General features: G+C 36.3%; 1 protein-coding gene across 8 annotated transcripts in view; it reads left to right on the forward strand.

Moving 5' to 3' along the window:
* Positions 1-21250, forward strand: part of LOC106033952 (uncharacterized) — a 233281-nt gene that overhangs the window by 128215 nt on the left and 83816 nt on the right. For 4 of the 8 annotated variants that reach the window (XR_010831916.1, XR_010831915.1, XR_010831917.1 and 1 more), the window contains exon 4: positions 6838-6941. The gene's annotated coding sequence lies outside the window, so the exon portion shown is untranslated. Of the gene's footprint in view, positions 1-6837; positions 6942-8507; positions 8576-12195; positions 12223-15575; positions 17862-21250 lie in introns of those variants that run through there. The other 4 variants (XR_010831919.1, XR_010831918.1, XR_010831920.1 and 1 more) reach the window with 4 other exon arrangements.

A 21250-nucleotide genomic window follows, 5' to 3' on the forward strand; every position in this document is an offset into this window, starting at 1 on the left:
ATCCACCTAAGCCTTTTCCATATAAATACATATATCCATTTATTTCATGGAAAGTGCAATACCTCTTGTTGAACATTATGGTACTTTTCATTGCAAAAAGAAAAAAAAAAGTAAATAATGTCCCTACTGCAAAATAATATTTTTATTCAGCTTCTTATTACTATAGTTTTATTTTTCTTTAGGAGAAAATTGATAGTTGTACAATGAAAATTCCCAGTCCTGTGCACTACAGGGCACTACAGGAATACATTATTTTTCTTGGAAGTAAACATTCTAGAATTGTCATGAGTGCATTTGGATTTGCTGAAGCTGAGCAAATTATAGAGAATGTAAAAAGGATGAGAGAAAAATCTGTAAATGTTAATTACTTTCCTAGTAATTACTGTTGTATTTTATTATTTTTAGCCTAATCTGAGTTCTCTTAGTCATGAGATTTAGTCACTCCAACAAGAATGACTAATGTAAGTTGAAAATAATGAAGCATCTTCAAAGAGAAGAGAAATGTATTAATCATGAAACTGAGAAAGGGGTAAAGGGTGGGGAATAAGATGAATGAGATATAACTTTAAAATACCTACAGATGATACAGTGATTCCTGAGGAGAGTTTCCCAGGACAACAAAAACAGCTAGGCCTGTGACAGAGACCTTTGTTATATATTGTAGCCATTTACATCTCATTTTTTCATTTATATTTTTTACTTTTGTTTTGTTTCATTTTGGTGATGGGAGAAGGTTGCTTTGTTTTATCCTCAGATATTTTTAGACCCTTACCTTGAGAGTGTATGCATGATTTACAGGTATATCAAATAGAATTTAGGCAGTTCAGTGCCACAAGGAATGCTGCTCACCTGTATAGCCATTTAAAGGTTTAGGAACAAAATATTGCAAGCTCCTTGGCAGGGGAAGCAGTTAATCTAAACGTTCATAACTGCAAGGCTGTTACCATAGCACATTATATAAGCAATGTCTCCAGTATTTATTAGGTGATGATGTAACAGAAACTGTCACCCTTATGTTTCAAAAATTATTAATAATAATCAAAAATGTTATCTCTTTTTATTTCATTTGTCAGTTGGAAAACAAAACAAGAACCAACATAGTAGGGTTTTAGCAAGATGCTGCTACCTCTTAGCCAGGAGATACACTGCACTATTTTTCAGCAGAAATACAGCCCTGTGGGATTTATGTATTAGGTTTAGCTGCATAGGATGTTCTGGAAACTGCAAAGAGAGGCAAGAGAATACTGTCTTTGTAGCTCTATTTGGTGCACCAGATTTAATGCTAAAGCAAAGGGCATGCTATCTCTCATTGCAAAATGTAGTTTTCCATAATCTTAAAATCGGTGTCTCTCTCTGTGCTGAAGAGTCCCAGACTGAACACAGCACTTCAGGTGCGGCCTCACCAGTGCTGTGTAGATCAGATCCCTTAAAGTGCTGTCAATGCTCTTCCTAATGCAGCCCAGGACACCATTAGCTTGCTTTGCCACAAGGGCACATTGCTGGCTCATATTCAGTGGAGTTCACTGGGACCCCTAGCTTCTTTTCAGACAAGCTGCTTTCCAATTGATTGTCTCCCAGCATGTAGTGAGTATTTCTTCCCAGGTGTGGAGCTTTGCAATTCTCTTTGCTGAACTTCTTGAAGTTCCTCTTGGCTCCCATCTCCAATCCATCCAGGGTACTCTGGATGGCTGCACAACCCTCTCATTTATCAGCCACTCCTCCAGATTTTTGCCATCAGCAAACTGGCTAAGCGTACACTCTGCCCCCACCATCCAGATCACTAATGGAAATGTTGGATGTGACTGGACCCAGCATTGATCCCTGGGGTAGTTAATGGCTTTCAACTAGAATTTGTCCCACCGATTACTATAAACTGGGTGCAGCTGTAGAGACAATGTTCAGTTCTCCTCACTCTCTGCTCATCCAGCATTGGGTCTTAGTGAAGAGTTTATAGCGAGCACAGCTACAAGTATTGAAAGAGTAACTTACTCTCTTCAAAGGATTACGTCCATATATACACGGAAATGCAACACAGATTCACTGTAGCCCACTGTATTTTACATATTATACTACAGCCTATTCAGTTTAACAACCCATACTTCACGTTCCCTCCATCTTTAATCGAAGTCATGTTGACTTCAGACTAACATATAAAAATAATGCTCTCCACTGAGTATCAAGTAATGTCTGGAACAGGTAATGCCTTTGAGATCATCCATGTTAAAGTGACTTAGTGCAACTCCACTTAACCATCTTCTAATAACTGTATGTGGAAATCAAGCATGGGAATCAAACGTGGCAAGCCCTTTCATAAACTAGTTTTAAATTAGTTTTGAAAGTTGTTTTTGTTGTTGTTTGTTTTTTCTTTTCTTTGCAATTAAGACCTCAGCTGTGGTTCTTGGTTGTAATACTATAGTATCAGATTCCTAAACATTTTTGTAAAATGTTGAACAATCTGAAGAGTTTATAGTGAGTTTATAGAGATTAAGTCCCATAGCCGTTCTGTATCAAAAGCAGAAACTGAAATCTGTTATTGTCAAATATAAGCCAATTCTGTAACTGCAAATGTATTTTTCCTGCTCGTGTCCACTCAATAATATAAAAAATAACATAGTGACCAGACTGTTGGTCCTACAAGTTTTTCCTCATAGTAAGGCCTCTACACTTGTGATATCCTGTCATTTTGTAAGCTGTTATACCACTGTACACAGGCCAAAGAGTTGGCTTCTCTGTGCAGATGCATGCCCTGAAGTTTGATAGGCATTACTTCGAAAAAGTGCCTTTATTTTTTCCTGTTGTGATTCTTCCTTTTTTTTTTTTTCTCTGTAGTGGTCATTTTGAAACGTTTACCTATTTTCAAGGCTGAAATTCAGAATTTAAATATAATTCTTAGTGGTAAGAAACACTATTTATTGATTAATTCACAGACTGTTTGTGAAGTAGTCATAAATGATTCTACTACAATTTGGTAAAGAAAATACGTTCAACTTCTGCCTTCCTCTGGCTCTATTAGGCATAGCAGTGAAAAAAGTGTTTGAACTCAGACTGCGTTATAATGATACTGTTTCATTACCCTTAATTTCTGTTAGCAACTGCTTATTGGGATAACTTAAATAATTGTGTTTAAGAAAAAGCAACATGAGCATATCTTTTCAGCCTGACAAATAAAAGTGGCCCTTGTAAGCAATTGGTACGTAGTTCTGGAAACACAGTGAGCTTGATCTGGCAGCTCATTCTGATCAGAAGGCTCGCACTGTGCTTAATGAAACTATATAAAAAAGATAAAGTTTGCAGTTCTAACATTAGAATTGTTAATCTTTCTATTCCAGAATTTAATTTTACATCAATTTTTTCATTTTTTCAAAAATTATTTGAGCCGTTTTCTCATCTCAATGTACAGATAAATGTAGCAGTGAATTTCATTCCATGCTTTTGAAGGGAAAGGAGGCAAATTATAATTTACATACTTTTAAACAATTTTTTTGTTGACCATTGAAAGCTCCTAACCTACCATTCCCACAGTGTTCTGCAGAAGGCTCCAAATATCCAAAATTATATCATTTGTATGGTTATATAATGTCTTAATAATTTTTAGATATAATTCTTAATTAATGTTTCCCTACCTGTGGTGTTTTTTTTTTCGTTTTTTTTTTTCCCCTCACTGACATCTTGTGTGCCATACATTTATGAAATTGGCACAAAGAGGAGAAAAAGACAGAAAAGATGACTCAAGTAAAAAGATGAATTACATGCTTCATTAGTAACTTTTGTGCTTTTGTGCCATAAGCTCAATACCAACTTGATGACCCTGGAAAAATCTTCTCTGCCATATTTGTGCTCACTTCATTACTCTAGTCCAACAGCCTGTTCTTCTCAAAGAGCTAAAATTGCATGATAGAACATGTGGAGGAATTTTTGTGATTTTCTGAAAGACTGTGATCCAGTTTCACCTATCTAGTGTACTGTGTTCAGTGGACTTGTTCTGCCCTAGTGAGACGTGTCCCTTCTTTCTTTGTGCAGTAGTTAACGGACTACTGGCACATTCACTGGGAAGCAAGCAGGGTTCAGACTTGAACAGATGTTTTGGGTGACAGTAAAAGCCTTGACAGTTTCGTGAATGTTTTCAGCTTGTACTATTTGAATGACAGGCATTTGAAGATTGACCTCAGAGACCTTAATTGTGCCATTAGCAGACTTGCTCAGGCCTAAGAATAGCCACTGCATGGTACGAGTTGCAGGGCATGAGACACTGTGAAGTAATAACCACTATCTTGGATTCAGGAATGGGCTCCAAGATGTCATAAGAGCATAGAAGAGTCATGGCTGCAGATCAGCTTCAGCTCATGAAGTCAGCAATATCTTTATTCATCTGAAAGTTGGTCCTGTGTCTGAAAGGAGATCCAGAAGACTGGATATCAGGTTGTTGCCATAGCCAGGAAAAGGTTTATATTCTCTCCCTATCCTACCCCAAACATAAGCCAGTGCTGAACACTGTGCAAAACCTACAGTAGGAACATGAATTAGGAAGGAGGCAACAAGTTTGTCAGCTTAGGAAGCACAAACAGAAATAAGGCTTCAGTGTGGGAGTCCTTATTTGGGCCGTGGTGGTGAGATCACTGATATTCTACTGTCATCTCTGAGAGACAGATGAAAGGACAGCATAACATTCCTGGAGGGGCCTGCAGCCTGGGAAGAAAAGGTCTGCATACTAGTTTTCCTTCATAAAACTTTGAACTGCATGGGCACCAAGAAGTTCAGGGTACTTGAATAAACCTGGTCAGCATCAACTCCCCTCTTACTCCATTCTGCATATGATGGAGGTTTTGAGGAGTCTCCTCAATACTGCTCCACGGTATCCATCCATTTTTATTTCACTGCAGTATTTATGAATGTTGTCAGAATTGAACAATCCCAGTTCCATTGTGATCCACAGACAGTATATCTCTGTTTGTCTCATTGCCTTCCTATGCTTCATTTCACTGTAGCTTCTAAACAAATGCTATGTCCTAATAATCCTGGCTTTCACAGAACATAAGCAGCTTTGTTCTTTTTACCACCCTTTGCATCTACAGTCACAAACATACCAAGGAATCTGTGGTTACTGTTGTGTCAAGGCCTAGGTGCTTTATTTGAACACAAAGTGAAAAGATTTTTCTCCTTTTATCTCATTTGTTGCCAGACTGATTTAATTTTAATTTTTAATTTTAATTTTAATTAAAAAATGTTTTCACAAAAATGCAAGGAAAATTAAATCAGCAGTAGCTTCTGGTCTCAAGTGTCCAAGATAAGCCAGTAGTCTATCCAAGAGAGAATTTAAAAACACTTTTCACCACCTTGCTCTTGCATTAGCTGTTAAAAGTATATGACTTCATGGAATGTCAGTAAAAAATGGTAAGGAAAGAGCAAAATGAAACATTTTTATTCACTCATTGACATAATGAGCAACCAGTATTGGGACATAACTGTTGCAGTATTTACTGTAATACATGGCAGGATCAGGAAAAGCTAACCAGGCTTAGTATATCCAGATAAGCAGAAATAAATCGACCTTTTTAAAGGTTTCTTGTGCGTTTCATCTTTTCTTTCTCTTACATTTCACTAGAAGCTTAACATTTTGTATTAGAAACAGTAATACTCTAACAGTATTTCTCTTATAGCCAGAATTATTTATTTCTGCAGATAACAGCTATTTTTACAGAACGGCTATTTTCTGCTCTGTACAAGCTTCTTTGAAATTCTGTTCTTCCTCAGATATTGTTTCCCTGTATTTCAACTCAGAAGTAGTATACAAATAGTCAAATTAGAAGTAGGTTTGCAATGGATTTATGGTGTTCATTGGATACAGCCTTCTGTAATCTGATTGAAAAAAGGTCAAAAAATTGAATACGGCACCTATTTTTTTTTCAAAAAAAATATGAAAACAGCATTTCTAACTTCAAAATTAGCATTGACATGAGTGACTGAAGCTTTGCAGTTCTCAAACCAGATGAAAATGTGATAATCTGAATCCAGAAGGCTGAGCTCAGGGCTAAAGATAAGAGTTATACCTTTTTTATTTCAAATAGTTTATTTAGTACTGTACTGAAAAGTTAATCAATATATAGCCACCTGTAAATGAAATCTGTCCCAACATTCATCTTTTTTCTTAGACCTGCTTTTGGTGTCATCATGAAATTCACTAAATGGAACAGAACCTCTCTCCTTTTCTCTACCTTTTCCATCCATGAGTATACCTGGGTCTAACCCTGAATTCACCCACCCTTACTGTTCGGTTTTTGAGCCCAAAGGCATAACTTAGAGATAAGATATAAATTCTACAAATTACAAGATATAATACCTACAATTAATGAAATTCACTGAAATGCTACTTAACGTTGCTTAATGCTCATTCACATTGTAGCCTCTCCGTTGAAAACTTCTTGATGCAATCTATAAATATTCTTGGTGAAATACATTAAATCAAAGCTAAACTGTTTCTGATTACTTATGTAGGAATTATAAGAATTGCCAAATTGTGTATAAGAAATTTATGCTTTTGGTACTCATATTAGAGTACACCCATATTTTCTGTTATCCTGGTTATTCTTCCGTCTCTCAGAGTGTTCCATGGAATAGAATTCAGTGTTCTTTTCTCCTTTCATTTTCACTGTTATTTTATTGAACTGAACGCTCCTCTGTTCTGTTCTTTCCAGTGTCACATTTTTTTTTTCTTCAATATTTTTTTCACTGTGATATTTAGTGACTGCATTAAATACTAAGTGCAGTATAATCTGTTTTTCTCATCAAAGAAAGAAATTGCACATTTTCAGTTGTGTGTTTTCTTTTTGTTCTCTACAGTATGGCTTGCATTTAGGATGGAAATTCTAGAGTTTATAATGGTTTGGTGCACAGCCCAGAAGTAACCATCAAAACCTGCCCAATCAAGAATCATCCATTTCTCTGTGAGTCTTCATGCATTAAATAAATATTATACAGTATATTTTATTTATGTTTATGCTGTTTCGCAATTCCATCTGAACATCTGTATGTCACTGGTAGGGATATATTTATAAGTATTTAGCATTTATCTTTTGCTTCATAATACTTACAAAAAATAATTAAGAAAAAAGGCTGTTGAAATCCCAGGAACACTAATAATTTTCATTAAGAACTTGTTGAGGTTCATGAGGGACTAATCAGCTGGAGAAGGTCAACAGTAGTAGCTTTAAGAAGTGGAAAAAAAAAACAGTTGGGAATTTTAGGTGGGTATCTTTTTCTTAATAAGGTATTTGACGTAGCTTTCATACTAGAATTTCACATGCAAACTCTGGAAACAAAGCCTAGATGAAATGCACTATGGTGTACTTTCAGTCAAAACAAAGCAAACAAACAAACAAACAAACAAAAACACACACACACAAAAAAAAACACAGAAGACCCCGAAGTGAGATGTTGATTAGCTTTGTTCAATATTGACATAATGATCTAAGATATTCAATTATTCAATGAGGAATATGCACATGGAGCAACTGTAGAAGAGCCTGTTGGAAAACCATCAAAATGAGAACTACCATCTGCCATAAGCATTTGATATAAACACTTCTGTGATATCTTAGAGGCTGAGGATCCATCCCAGTTTGGCAAGGTGGCAGCCTCAGGAAGGATTAAGCATTAGGAAATAACCACCTTATGAACTCTTGGTGTTTTGCATCTTTGTAACTGATTAGTGTATCCTCTTGATTGCCAAAGATCGCTCTTTAAAACAGCTAACTTTCCATTTCTCCTTTTTGTTCCTGGAGAGCAGTGGTCAAAAAGGGTTGTTATACAAATGTCTTTACCCGTTATTTGAAGAGAAAAACTTGTTATGTAGGGTGGGGTGAGGGTAGGGGCAGAGACATAGAAAGAGACAGGCTCTGAAAGAATTGCAAAAGGTGAGGGCTTCCCTCAAAACCTTTTAGAAATCCTACCAAAAAAAAAAAAAAAAACTTAGTAGAAATTAGCAAGGATGAAACATCAACAGGTACAGGTGTTGAACTAGATCTGGAGTTAACTTTCTTCATGGCAGCTTGTATGGTGCTGTGTTTTGAATTTCTAGCTAAAATAGTATTAATAACACGAGGCATTTTGGCTGTTGCTGAACATTGCTTGTACAGCATCAAGGTTTTTCCTCTTTGCTACTCCACTTTACCACCAGTGAGGAGGCTGGGGGTAGGCAAGCAGTTGAGAGGGGACACAGCCAGGGCAGCTGACCCAAACTGGCCAAAAGGATATTCCAATGCCGTATGCCATCACACTCAGCATGCTCCCTTTCAGGGAAAGGAGGTGTTTGTCTTCCCAAGTAGCAGTTATGTCTGCTGAGGTCCTGCTTTCCAGGAAGTGGTTAAACTTCTGCCAGCCACTGTGAAGTACTGAATAAATGCCTTTTTATGCTTTGCTTGTGTGCACAGCTTGTATTTCACCTGTTAAACTGTCATTATCTCTATCCATGAGTTTTCTCGCCTTTCTTCTATTTTCTCCGCATCCTGCAGGAAAGACGAGTAAGCAAGCAACTGTGTGGGTGTTTGGCTGTTGGCTGGGGTCAACCCACTTCATATATGTAAATATTTCACATCTTATATCCTAAATTCTGATGCTAATGAGATTGCTGTATATAATATTATAGAAATGATGTTATAAATACAAAAACATTTTAGAGGCACTTCTTGCTCTCAAGCTGTACTGTTAGTTAGATACTACTGATCTTTGCAAATTTGTATTAACAGTAGGAAAATGCAAACATAGCCCTTTCCACTTCCAAATCTTTGCTTGAATTCCAAAACTCTGAAATCGTCTGGTGTACCATTCCATAGTGATATTCACGACCATTGTTTAGTCACTAAAATTCAAAGCCTTTTTTTTTTTGAGATGAAAAAAAATCTATAGTTCATTAAAACTGATAATAAAAGTTATTGTTCTATCTTGTTTATGATGAGCAAGTTAAAATGACTATGGATTAATGCCAGAATTCTCTGGGGTATCAAGTAGTTTTAAGACGAAGTTTTCACTGCTCTCAGAGTCTCAATTTTCAAAATACTTCTTAAGTATTGTAATACGCTGTATTTAAAGCACATTTGAACTGAAAAAAAAAAAAAAGATAAACATACAATCAGTAATCGGAATTATTTACAAATTCCGGGACAAAGGAAAAGCATTGGGCTGTTTTTCCCTAATTTTTTAGTATCTGTGTTATGTCAGTAACATAGGTAAAGTAACAGTAACAAAGTAACAGTAACAAGGTAAAGTCATCCCAATGCCATGCTCCTCAGAGTGGATAATTAATGTGTCTCTGATCTCTAGCAGGCGCAAGCATTAACCCCATCTATATTTCATAGGTAGGTACATTAACTATTTGCGGTTAGTGTAGGGATCAAGATAAAACAAGAAGTTCAGTGAATAAAGACTGTTGAAAGTAAAGTTTAAACCATTCTACCAGGTGGAAGAAAAAATGTGAAGTAAGAATACGAACAGTTAATAGGACACTTGATCAGCTGAGATCATTTTTAGGCCCATCTTTCTCCATTTTAGGAGGAAAGCAAAAAGGCTTGTTTATAAATGCTAACCGTTCATTTCATTAGCAAGGAACACGACTTTGATCATGTCCATCACAGTTCATCCCAGTCTGTGCGACTTAACTGTCAGAAAACTTTGACGTTAATTGTAAACTAATCTGAAAGAAGCATCCAAAAATGTCTGTCCTTTCACTTTGAAAGTAGTAATTTACATTTGTGTAATTTATGTTACTTCTATGGCAACTTCAACAGTGCTGCAATTAGCAGTCTATAATGCTTTCCATAATAGATCTGTTTTTCAGAGATTCATCATTTGGATATAAATATTTACTCCACATTCGAATGAGTCTCATTGATTGGGAGCAACCATTTACCACTTAGTAGTCTAGGGGCAACAAAATCATTTTCATGCTTCTGTTACCCCACAAAAGCAAATCTTGAAATACTGTTCACTGTTGGGTTGTCAATTTCGGTTTAATTATAGACAAGATAGCAAAGAAGGGCTTGAACTCTAATTTAACGCATGAAGTCCAATTGAAAAATAAAGTAAGTTTAAAAGCAGTTTTGGCCTGTATGGGGCAAGTCAAACTAAGAACACATTAGAAACTTTGCACCTGATATTTCCTTTAGCTGATTTTGTAATGTGTGTGTTCTTTTGAACTAGGTTTTCTTCTTTTTTCTTCAGTTTTCACATCTTTTCTGCTCGAGGTGAACTATACTTACCCTGTCTCCACCAATTTCTCCTTTTCTAGAGAGTCGATCTGTCTCTTTCAATCAAAGCACAGACACTGCCATATTCTTCCTTTTCCTGGATGAAGTATTTCACTGAACGAGGAGTGACAGGGAAAAACAGAGAAATGCTTTTTCTTCTTTGGACTGACCTTACTTCTTGGACTTTTTTTGTTGTTGTTGTCTCTTATCAAAGCAGCATCACGTTTCTGATGGTTGCGATTACTTGTACAGCAGGTCATACAACTGAAACAGGAAGGGAGAAAGCCTCTTGTCATCCTGAGTCTGGGTCTCCTGTAGTCCATATTTCACCTTTTACAGTGAATTAACAGCATGCAGAAGTAGGGAAAAGGCAGGGAAGAAAGGGTGTATAATCTTTTCCCTTCCTTTCTCTCCACCTCCATCTTATTTTTTTAACTCTGTTTTATGGCTTCTTTGTTTCTGCCAAGTTCATTCTCCATGTGCATGTCTTATGCTTTTCAGATGTTTTTCTCTTGTTCCTAGCTCTCTAGGAGTTGTTCTCTCTCTTTGGCCACTCTACTACTCCTTTTCACTTCTCACTGTCAGTCTTTGCTTCAACGCATCCCAAATTGTATCTGCTGAAATTGTTTCTTCTTGTATCTCAGCTTCTCTTCTGCTGATGCTTCTTTCTCATTGCCAGTGCCCACAAAGCAGTGTAAGATGCAAACAAGTCTCCAGCATTCTGGGGGCTACAGTCATGGTTCAGACAATGTCGAAGTATAAGTCATTAAAAATAAGTTCCTATAATAGGAAGTTTAGCAACCTTAGCTATGTGTCAGACTTTTTTGTGCTTCCAACAGACAAATACAAGTGAAGAGAAACAAAGGAAAGAAAACTTTTTTTATTTATTTTCTCATTTAAGGACAGCTCTTTCCCTGTAAATAAAAAAAATAACAAAAACAAAACATAAAATTTAGTGTTTTAGATCAAACAAAAACATAGCTTTATATATATAAAAAATGTTGTGTTACTGCCAAAATGAAGCTTTGTATCTAGGGGGTACAAAACTTCATACGACTCAACAAGTTGAATTTGCTCAATACTTTCAAAACTTCTTTCTACTTATTTTGGTCAAAGCTGTTCAACAATTTAACCCTTAATTCTTAAATTCTTTAATTTCCCCTGAAAAATGATTTTCATGAATTTACTCTCTGGCCAGCTCCATGGGCAAGGTCACAGATACGAAAAATACTGTGAAGTAAATCTGCAAGTATTTTGTTGGGATTGTGTGAGTGTTGAGTGTGAAATTATGCGTTTCATTCATAACAGAAAAGCAGCAATATATGTATTGATATAACGTGAGGGGAAGGCATCATGATGAAAAACCAAATTTTGAAGTATTTCCATTCTTAACTAAACTTTAGCCTGCCTGCTGTTATTTTTTATGACTTTAATAAATACTTAATTTTTAAATAAGTGTTTTATTTCATGACCAATTAAAGAGATGCATCAGAAAACTGAGGGTTTTTCCATGAAGAAACATTATGGTACAAGCTGTATATCAGCTCAATTAAGCACGTACAACTCTGAAGCTCTTATCTTAATCCCTGTGGTGATAAAACAGTAATTGTTCTGAGAGACTACAAAGGAAACCGTGACTCAAGCAAGGACATGGTGTTCCATTTGAACTCAGTTGCTGTCATGTAATAATTCTTTTGTCCACCATCTAAATTTACTGTTTCTGTTTCCCTAAGAATTTGTCACAAGCTCTTTTACATCATTTTCATGTTGACCTGTTACTATCTAGTCTGCATTCTCACCCATACTGAATAAGTTGCCTTGATTTACCTGACAATTCTTTTGAGATCGCAATTCATTACAGTATTTTAAATATTTGAATTAGTTCAACATCAATCATTTGTTCAGTGTATTTTCAAAAGTTCATATTTTACACTTTTTTTTTCCCTTCTAAATACAGACACGAAGGATTAAACTTCTCCTACAGGTAGGCATAAATGACTCATATTTTGTGAAGACTTCACTTGGGCATAGGCTTACAGCCTTCAGCAAAGTTACTACAGACATATATTGTCAAGAAAATACTCTTCCTTTACTCTAAGTAGTCCTAGTAGGATGTAAATATACTTAATGACAACTTTTTTTTTTTTCAACATATTAGATAATATCCTTCATCATGCATAAAATGTTGTATTCCTCATTGTGCCATTCTGTCTCGTTAAGTACTCATCTCTCGCTCTCTGCCTAAGGGATAACTATCCAATATTAAGGACAGGAATTAATATAGAAAATAGTTGTTTTTAAAACCTGAAAATATAGTATGTTTTATTTTGAGAATCTCATGTTTCAACAGTTGATATATAATTATCCTTCTCAGACTGCAACGTAAAACTGAAAATTATAAAACAAATTGCATCTCAATCACTTAAAAGAATGGGTGCACTTCTCCTCATAATTTTTACAAGAGGAATACCTAAAGGCAGGTTGATGAAGACACTTCCTTTACATCAGGTACACTATCTCCATAAATGACTGCAAAAAATGTACACTAATAAAGAATTATTGTCAGTATATGGAGATGCTATTTCCAGAGTTATTCCCAGGATAAACAAATTTGTGAGGAGTATGGAAGAAAAAGGTCACTTGAGACAGAAGTGCCCAAGTGGAAGTCCCCTAAGGGTCTAGGCTGCCATCAGTAGTTATTTTGTTATGTGATCATAATTAATGCAAAAATTACTGTGTTTCTAGCGATAACAAAAGCTAGGATGTCAAAAGATACTGGTTTAAGTATTTGGTAGAGGCTCAAGTGATCACCGGTCCATGGAAATAAAAGAAAAAGCTGAGATGCATAACAGATTTGTATTCTGAGAAGTAAGACATGACTTTTCACAGGAAAATATTAGAAGAAATCCAGTACCAGTTGAACTTGGGCTCTTCTATATCTGTAGGCAAAGATTTTTGCTCAGTGTTTCTGGTGCTACTGCAGAGGGAATGGATATCAGCTGAGGATCTTAGCAGAACTCATGACTGCCTGTGGGGCAATTCTTCATATGATCCTAAAGGGTTTTGTGCAAGAGGGTTTTGTGCTGCTTCTCTTGCAGCACAGTAGCTATAGAATTACATTGTCTAAAAGTGTAGTAAAGGCATGTTGTGATGGATACAAATCCTATGCAATAATAACTGCAAAGAAGTTAGCTAACAGACTGTGCCTAAGAAACAGAGTACTAACAACAGGATCAAGGCAGTGGTTGGGCTGTGTGAGGTGAGACCATGTGCCTGTTCAAACCTATAAGATTTGAGGAGAAGGTGGAGTAGACTGACTGGAAAACAGCTAGGAGATATACCTTACCACTGTAGTGCCAAGCTGAAAGGGATTTAAACAGCAACTCACAATAGCTGGAGGCTTAAGGTAAAGACCTCTCTCCTTCTTTTTAGGGCTTATGTCTTGTAATAGTGTCCAGAAAAACAAAGGAGTGAAAGTTATAGTGAGAGTGATGCTTTATTGTACAAACACTAAATAAGTACTATAACTGAGCAGACTTCTGTGAACAGCTGGATCAAAGGGTGAGGGTGATTACAGAAATTAATTGCCCAGGAGATGAACCAATGCACCTGTTAAAAAAAGGGGCAAGAAAGAAAGCTAAAATACCTGCAAGTTGACTTAAAAGTATCTGTTATAAGCTGCAAAAGAAAAGATTAGTATATTTGATCTTAAAGTAAGCTGTTGTCACTCCCAGGAATAACAAACGGGGTGGTTTGGGCTTTGAAAGAAGTCAGGGCTTTGAAAGAAGTCAGCCATGAAAAAAGAAAACAGGATGTTTTGGATGGTTGTGAACCTTAACCCCATGAAAAACTTCAAATTGTTAGTTTGATTGCAGAAGGCCATTGGACATAGTCTTAAATCTGCGTTTGTCAAACTGGGGGCACAGATCAGTTACATTTAGTGAGGAAGAGTTGCTTTATTGTGAAGGAATTGCAAAGAGAGGTCTCAAGGAAGTCTTGCAAAAATTAATATAGCTTATCTGCATAACCTTGCAGATGTAAGCAGTGAAATGTATAAGGATATTCTCCTCATTAGAACCATAATTTACAGACATGAGTCTCAGGAACAGTTATCACTTGAAGGATCAGTTGGAGATGTCCTAGGACAAATTTATAAAATGACTGCTAACAAATTGGCAGGACTAATGATTTATACACTAGACTGCCAAGGTAATCAAATATAAAATTACTTCTTACATTTATGTGGTTGTTTTTCTTCAAGGTTGCTTAAAGGATTAGGTATTAGCGTATTAGTAAAATGATTATGCTAACTTTTAACAAGGATTTGAAGAACAAGAGGAAGATGGCTGGTTTAAGAAAAAGCAGATCTATACAGTGTAAAAAGGAAACTATGATAAAAATGGAATTAACTAGTAGATACTTAAATAACAGTGTCTTAGTAGGGAAAAACAAAACAACTTCTGTAGAGAGAAATGTTACTTTCAAAATCTGTTAGAATTTTTTTGAAGCAATCAGGGAGCATGTGAATATGGATAAATAGTTAGCAGTGACCTCAGATACCTCGTGGAAGCTTGATACAGTTCCTCACCAAAGAAAAGAGATCTTCCATACTATCTATGGTAGCTGGGTGCCCCTAACCTTGTCTATCCTTAGGTCTGATCCCAAGCCAGCAACATAAGTTTCTCAGCCCTACCCATGGCCTAGCCACCCTTACAAGTTCTGATGCTTTTTCAGTATTAAGTTGTTTCCTGGCACTCCCTGTCTAGTAGGGAGTCTGAATAATTTGGCTATGCAGAAGCAGACGAAAGGACTTTTCCAGAGTCCTGAAAAATAATCTTAGAGCCACTGTACTTTCACTGGCATAGAGTCTTGGTTTTTCATAACCTGTGTAGGAAAGCAGGATGACCCCAGCATTATGCAATGCAAGTCAAAGCAGGGAAAGGACAAAAAGGAAAGTCCCATGTTTTCATGCAAAGAGAATTTCTTCACACCCTCCTATGACTTATGTACTCTATTGCAGACTCACTAAAAATACTTTTGAAACCCCTTCCATAGCCATCATTTGTAAAGCCTTCCATTGGGCTGCAGTCTGTAGAACCTAGAAGAAAGCATGGACCACAGGAAGAAGCTTGCAGACCAATTCAACTTAAATTTTATCCTGTAGGCATCAAGGGAATGAGCATATGAATCCTGACTTGCTTTCAAAAGACAGGCTATCTTGAAGTAATTTCCTCATGACTGTGTTGTTTCCTCTAAAAGGGTCTAAATCCTCAGCAGTAAGAGGGCAGAGCTTAGAGTTTTTACTTTACATTAATTGTTTTTTTTTTTTTTTCTAAGGATTGTGTTTACTAAAAAGCTATACCTTGGATGGCTTCTTCACTGGATGCAGAGAAACAGCATAAAAGCTAAAACTTTCACAAAACAGCAGCCAAAGGCAAAAACTTAACTCGTAGCATATTGGATATTCTGATCAGAAAGCCAAATCTCACTTTATGTCTGATTCTGAATTAGCGCTGTCAATACAAATGTGAGCAATCTGATTCTTCTGGAGTGCAGGTTTTAAGATTTCGTTAACTGTGCTTACAAGTGTACTTGGAGCCTTGTGAGAATAAATATATAGAGAGAGCAGATATAATGTAGTAGCCTTGCGCACCCTCTAGTGGTATGCTACAGATTTCAAGGTTTTGTTCAAATCTGTTTTTTAAATAGCCTTTCTATGTATCAGTGTGTTAATTGCATATGTTCAAATGCACACAATGGATTTTGGCTCATGTTTTGTTAATCATCCTTATATCTTGACTTGTAGGAGATTAATAACAAGAGCAACAATAACAAATGACAGATTTTCAAAAGTTGATTGTTGGCTACAATTGAGTAAATCTGATTTAAATGAAGAAGACCTGTTATGGCATGTCCTCTTAGAATTAAGCTTTCAGAATTTTTCAATTTTTTTTTTTTTCAGACACCTTGTGAAAAATGGCGTCTTCATCAGTCTTCTTAGTTTTACCCTCATGTGTGTATAACTCAGCATATTTCTTAATGGTTCTTAATTATTTGTAGTATAAGCACCAGTGATTCTTGTCCATCACCCTAGGAAACAGATTAATCAATTAGACTCAAGTTGGTTGGGAGTAACAGGGTGTTAAGTACAAGGTTCTGGAGAAGCTGAGAGTAGAGAGTGAACTTGCATTTTTATTAACAGCCATAGTTTTGTATCTTTGCAACGCTTTGTGTATCTGCAAGAGTGTACCACTGCTCCAGGATGGGACTGTCTAAGGTTTCAGAGGATTAATTTTACTGCAGAAAGTTTCAGACGTGGGTACACCTGCTAATCCTTTAAACATCCCTGAATGTATGGTAAGAACATCAGTGTCTAATCTTATGCTTTTTGAACATTTAAGCTGTCAAATCTACCTGCCTTTAACATAAGGCTTGTCCCTCTCTGAGATTGGCAAACATTGTTTGTCTGAGCTTTCGTTCTAAATTCTGCCCCACAGAATACCCTATAGACAGGCTGGAGCTCTCTTAGTCTTGAGTAAGTCACTTGGCAAGCTTCCAGACTCTGTGGGTCAGAGTTAAGGTATGTAAAGATTATAAAACCTTAACTCCCAGCTTTCCAGTAAGTGTGGAAAATTTTTGTGCTGAGTGATTCAGCTGTGGGCTATAGAACAGGTGCAGCCTCAGCCCAATTTGAACAGCCACTGCGGCTGGCGCTTCAGCTGAAATGCTTTTGTTGTTCCCAGGACTGTAATGAATCCTCTTGCATTTGCTGAGCTTTTGCCTGTTTTTCAGCCAGGTCTGTCGGTTAACTGGAACTGGCCAGACAGCCCTGAGCAACGCTATGTGAAATATAGGCCTAGATCTAGGAGGGTTAAGGGACAGAAACAGAAAGTTATTAATTTATTTATGGGAAGAAGGAAAAATATTATATTAGATTTTGAGTAGCCAACATCATAATTTTATTCTGCCATTGTTGCATGTTGTGGTCTGATTTCAAAGGAAATGAATGCTTTTTTAATGCCTCTTAAAAGTACCATTACAAGTTAGGATTAATTTCTGAGTACTAGGCAAGATAAGAAGACACTGAAGCCAAACCTCTTTGGTGTCTTGCAGACTGTTTGCTATTTCATGTAAAGTTATTAATGACATGTAGAAAAAAGGTTTGTGGAGTTATGTTTTCTTTGTTACTTGTTTGATCTGGTTAGCAATCTTCTCAGTAATACTCAACGCTTGATGCTTCTCTGCATGCTGGTATAGCTCTTTTGTTTTGAGGTTGCTTTTTGTTCTGGTCCATAGCTCACTGGAGAGCTTGTAATTCACTGCAACTTTTGTCCAGATCTTAGTGACATAAATGTTATGAAATTGTGTAGCAGAGATCAGATATTATAGCAGCTTTTGTGATGGAACTGCTACATAAGTAAAAAGCTATCCTGTTGTATGTTTTTCTTGCAAGTAACTGAAAAGAATGAATCTTGCTGAAAGTACAAAATAATTTCTGTAGTCTTTCAACTGTAAATGCAGAATGGCAGTTAAGAATTTTAAGTATTTTAGAAACACCCTCTCTGTCCTATCATTATGTAAATCCTTCTTAAACTGGTAAAAGTCTGTTGGTCTGATAATGCAGTATGTGTTTATCTGTAGTTCTTAAATTTTTGTAGTTTCTGTATTTGAATTTCTGTAGAGAAATTACACGAGGAGAGGGATGTGATACATTTGGTTTAGTATCTTTTCCTTGAACTACATACACTGTTTCTTAAGAATTACTTCTGCTTGCAGTAGAAATAGTGAGAAAGGTGATGAGCTACAACTGAAGCTGGTGGACTTAGTGGTAAACTACCAACTTGTCTCAGACTCCCTCCAACACCAATGTTCAAACTGCTGTTTATCAAGATATTATCTGTTGAAGAATATGAGGGGGCTGATAAAATGTATTGAGACTGAATGACCATGAAGTAAACAGCTGAAATAAATGCTGTTCTCTTTATTTCCGTTTCTTTTTATTGTATTATACATAGGCTTGATCCATGAGTTGGGAAGAGTTCTGAATTTTCTGTCAAGCTCGAGCGTTGGTCTCAGTGAGGGAAATGTTATGAAACAATGTTATGTATTGGAGATGGACTTTAAAGCAAAGTTCCATCAAATAAACTGATAAATCATCCACCTCCTCATGCTGCTTGCACCTCTCCCTTTTTTCCTCTATTCTGTTATGCTTTTGCAACAATCCTGTCCTTCTGTTTTAATCTATTTAAAATTGCTTTTTCGTTAGTCTAGTTTGTCAAGCTTTTGTCTAAATGCAAATGAGAGAACAATGCTCTTACTTTTAATGAAAAGGAAAAGTAACCTGATCTTAATCTAAATAAATGCTATTAAATGGAAATAATTATTTCAGGTCTAATTGTTAATGTAACAATAAATTCAGTTATCTGTGACCTCTTGCTGTAACTCATAAAATATCAAGCTCTGACATGACAAGATTGGAAGTACCTAAACTGTATTAAAAAGTTGCTGTAGGAACAGATCAGATTTTAATACAAGAGGGAAATGGCACACACAATGAATGAAAAATTTGTTCCATATACAAAATAATCAGAAACTCTAATACTGAAACTGCTATACTGTTCAAGATTCTAGAATCTGTATTTGCTAACAAAATGTTTTAAAATAGCTTTTAATAACTTAAAACAACAACAGCAACAACAACAATAAAAAACAGACTATAGTAACCATTGCACCTAAATGTGGGTGGAAATATTCTTTCAGTCATGCTCATGACAGCTGATTTCTCAAATAACACCCATGTGGCTCATGTTATTGGCAGTACATACACATTTTTGTGTAAATCATTATGTTAGACAATGTAAGTTTGTTTATACAGTGATCGTATCATATAGGCTCAGACCTCATGCAGTTTGGATGAAAGTTTTCTTGAGTTAAAAGTTGTTTTCTGCAATAGGTAAGATTCTTGCGTATCAATCATATTTCATGGATATTGAGACTTTTTTCTTGATAAGCTGCTAAAATGGGGGAATCAATGTATTATTTATATTTTACTATCTAATTGTTAGATCCTGATGTACTCAGCTCAGTGTGAGTAGCAAGTTACTCAGTAAGACCCTTCTGGAATACAGTGCTACTCATTGTGAAGGCAGATGCCACTAATTGGTTCCATGTGATGGAGCTTGAAAAGCAGCTTATAATGGCTATGCCATGAAGCTAGTAAAATCAGCCTTAACTTTGACATTTTAGTGCTTCAGTGAAGATTCTATTTTGATGAGCTATATTTAATATATAGATTTTAAACCTCCTCCCCCCCCCCCAATTTTTGTACTGTGTTTAAACTTGAAACCTGTTAATATGTCAAGAATAATTCCTTGAATTTAAAAATATTCTTAGTTTAGTGTGGGGGTATTTGGCAATACTGATGCTTATATTATTTTTAAAAATTACACAGGTTTTAAAATACATTTTAAATAGCATTAGTCCATTAAATACACAAAATTTGAAATTTAACTATTTTCCAATAATAAGTCTCTTTAAAATAATTATAAATTTATGATGTATTTAAACTCTGTAGTGATTTGCTTTCAAGACATTTGTAGAAATCAGAATATTTGTGCTTGTGGGTGGTTATTCTTTTTCTTTTCATCCTTTATTCTCTGGATATCTTGAAGCAGCACTGAAGGTGAAGTTCTAATCTAGAAGAGGTAAATAGATTCTTGCAATGCCCAGGGAAGAGGGTTAATCTACAGGTAGTGAGTGTGACAAGTAGAAAGTAACTGGTCATTTGGCTGACAGACTTCTTGTGTCTTGTGCGTGAGTTGAAAAGCTGGCAATATTGGCCCTTGCATACAAACTATGCATTTACACTGCTACATCTTGGCCTATCCTTTGCTTGTTCTGTTTTGTGTGTGTGTGTTTTTTTTTTTTTCCCTAGTTGCTCTGATCTGTTCAGTGTGACTTGTATCTAGACATGCAGTTGAGAGAGAGTAGGAAAAGCCATGTACTGAAGCTGGGGTATTTGCCACTTGTACTAGTCAATATACTGCCCAGCTGCAGCATAGCTTTATGGTACCTCCCCTGAGTACTCAAGTACTGGCACCTCTTCCTTCAAGTGGCATCAGAAATATAAACAAACAAAAAAAATCAGATTTCTGTTCTTCTTCCTGTTTCAGTGATCATGAGCTAGTGCTGGTATAGGCAGCAATAAGAATGCTTTAAAATAAAGGTGAGGCTTTCACTGAATAATTTCTTATTATTTCTGCCCACATGATGGCAGTATATGTTAATCCAAAACAAGAAAATTGAAAACAAATTGCAGCTTTTCAACAACAAAGTTCTCTCCCCTGCTTCCTCCCACCCCCCAGAGGGGAAAAAAAAATAAAATCCAAGAAGCTATGAAAAATTTCTAAAAGGCTTTATGAACACTTATGAAAGGATAACTCCCCTTTATTGTAAAAGCCCCCAAGTCTTAAGAGGCAGTGAGTCTTCATGCAAGAACCACATGTAACTAACTCTGAATGTGTATGGAATGGTGCTGTGTTATAAATAGAAATGGTCAGTAAAGCTTTGTCAGTCATACTCGGATTAATCATTTGGAGTCAATAAAGTCATTGAAGTATAATTACTGCTCCCTGGCATCAGTTTTGCAAGTGCAGAGCTGGAGTTTTGAGCTCCTAGATACTGATTGTTTAATCTGTGGTAAGAGTACGGAAAGTCTAAACAGACAGGCTATTGAGATAGTAGCTGCAAAAAAGTTTAGGCATTACTTCAGAAGGATTATGACCAGGAACAAAATCTATTGAATCTGTCAAGCTCTTCATGTATTTGTAAGTTGAATCAAGGGAGTTTGAATGTGCGTGGGGCCTGAGTGTGTTTACTGTGTGGAATAAGAGAACACTGCCAATAGTCACAGTTAAAGGTTATAATGTTAAAAAGAAGGTGTGTGGGGGGGGGGGGGGGGGGGGAGGGGCGGTGAGCAGAACACGAAAACAACACTTGTTTTTCTAAGCTTT

The sequence above is a fragment of the Anser cygnoides genome, chromosome 5 (assembly GCF_040182565.1).
Source record: "Anser cygnoides isolate HZ-2024a breed goose chromosome 5, Taihu_goose_T2T_genome, whole genome shotgun sequence".
In the NCBI taxonomy this organism is placed as follows: domain Eukaryota; kingdom Metazoa; phylum Chordata; class Aves; order Anseriformes; family Anatidae; genus Anser; species Anser cygnoides.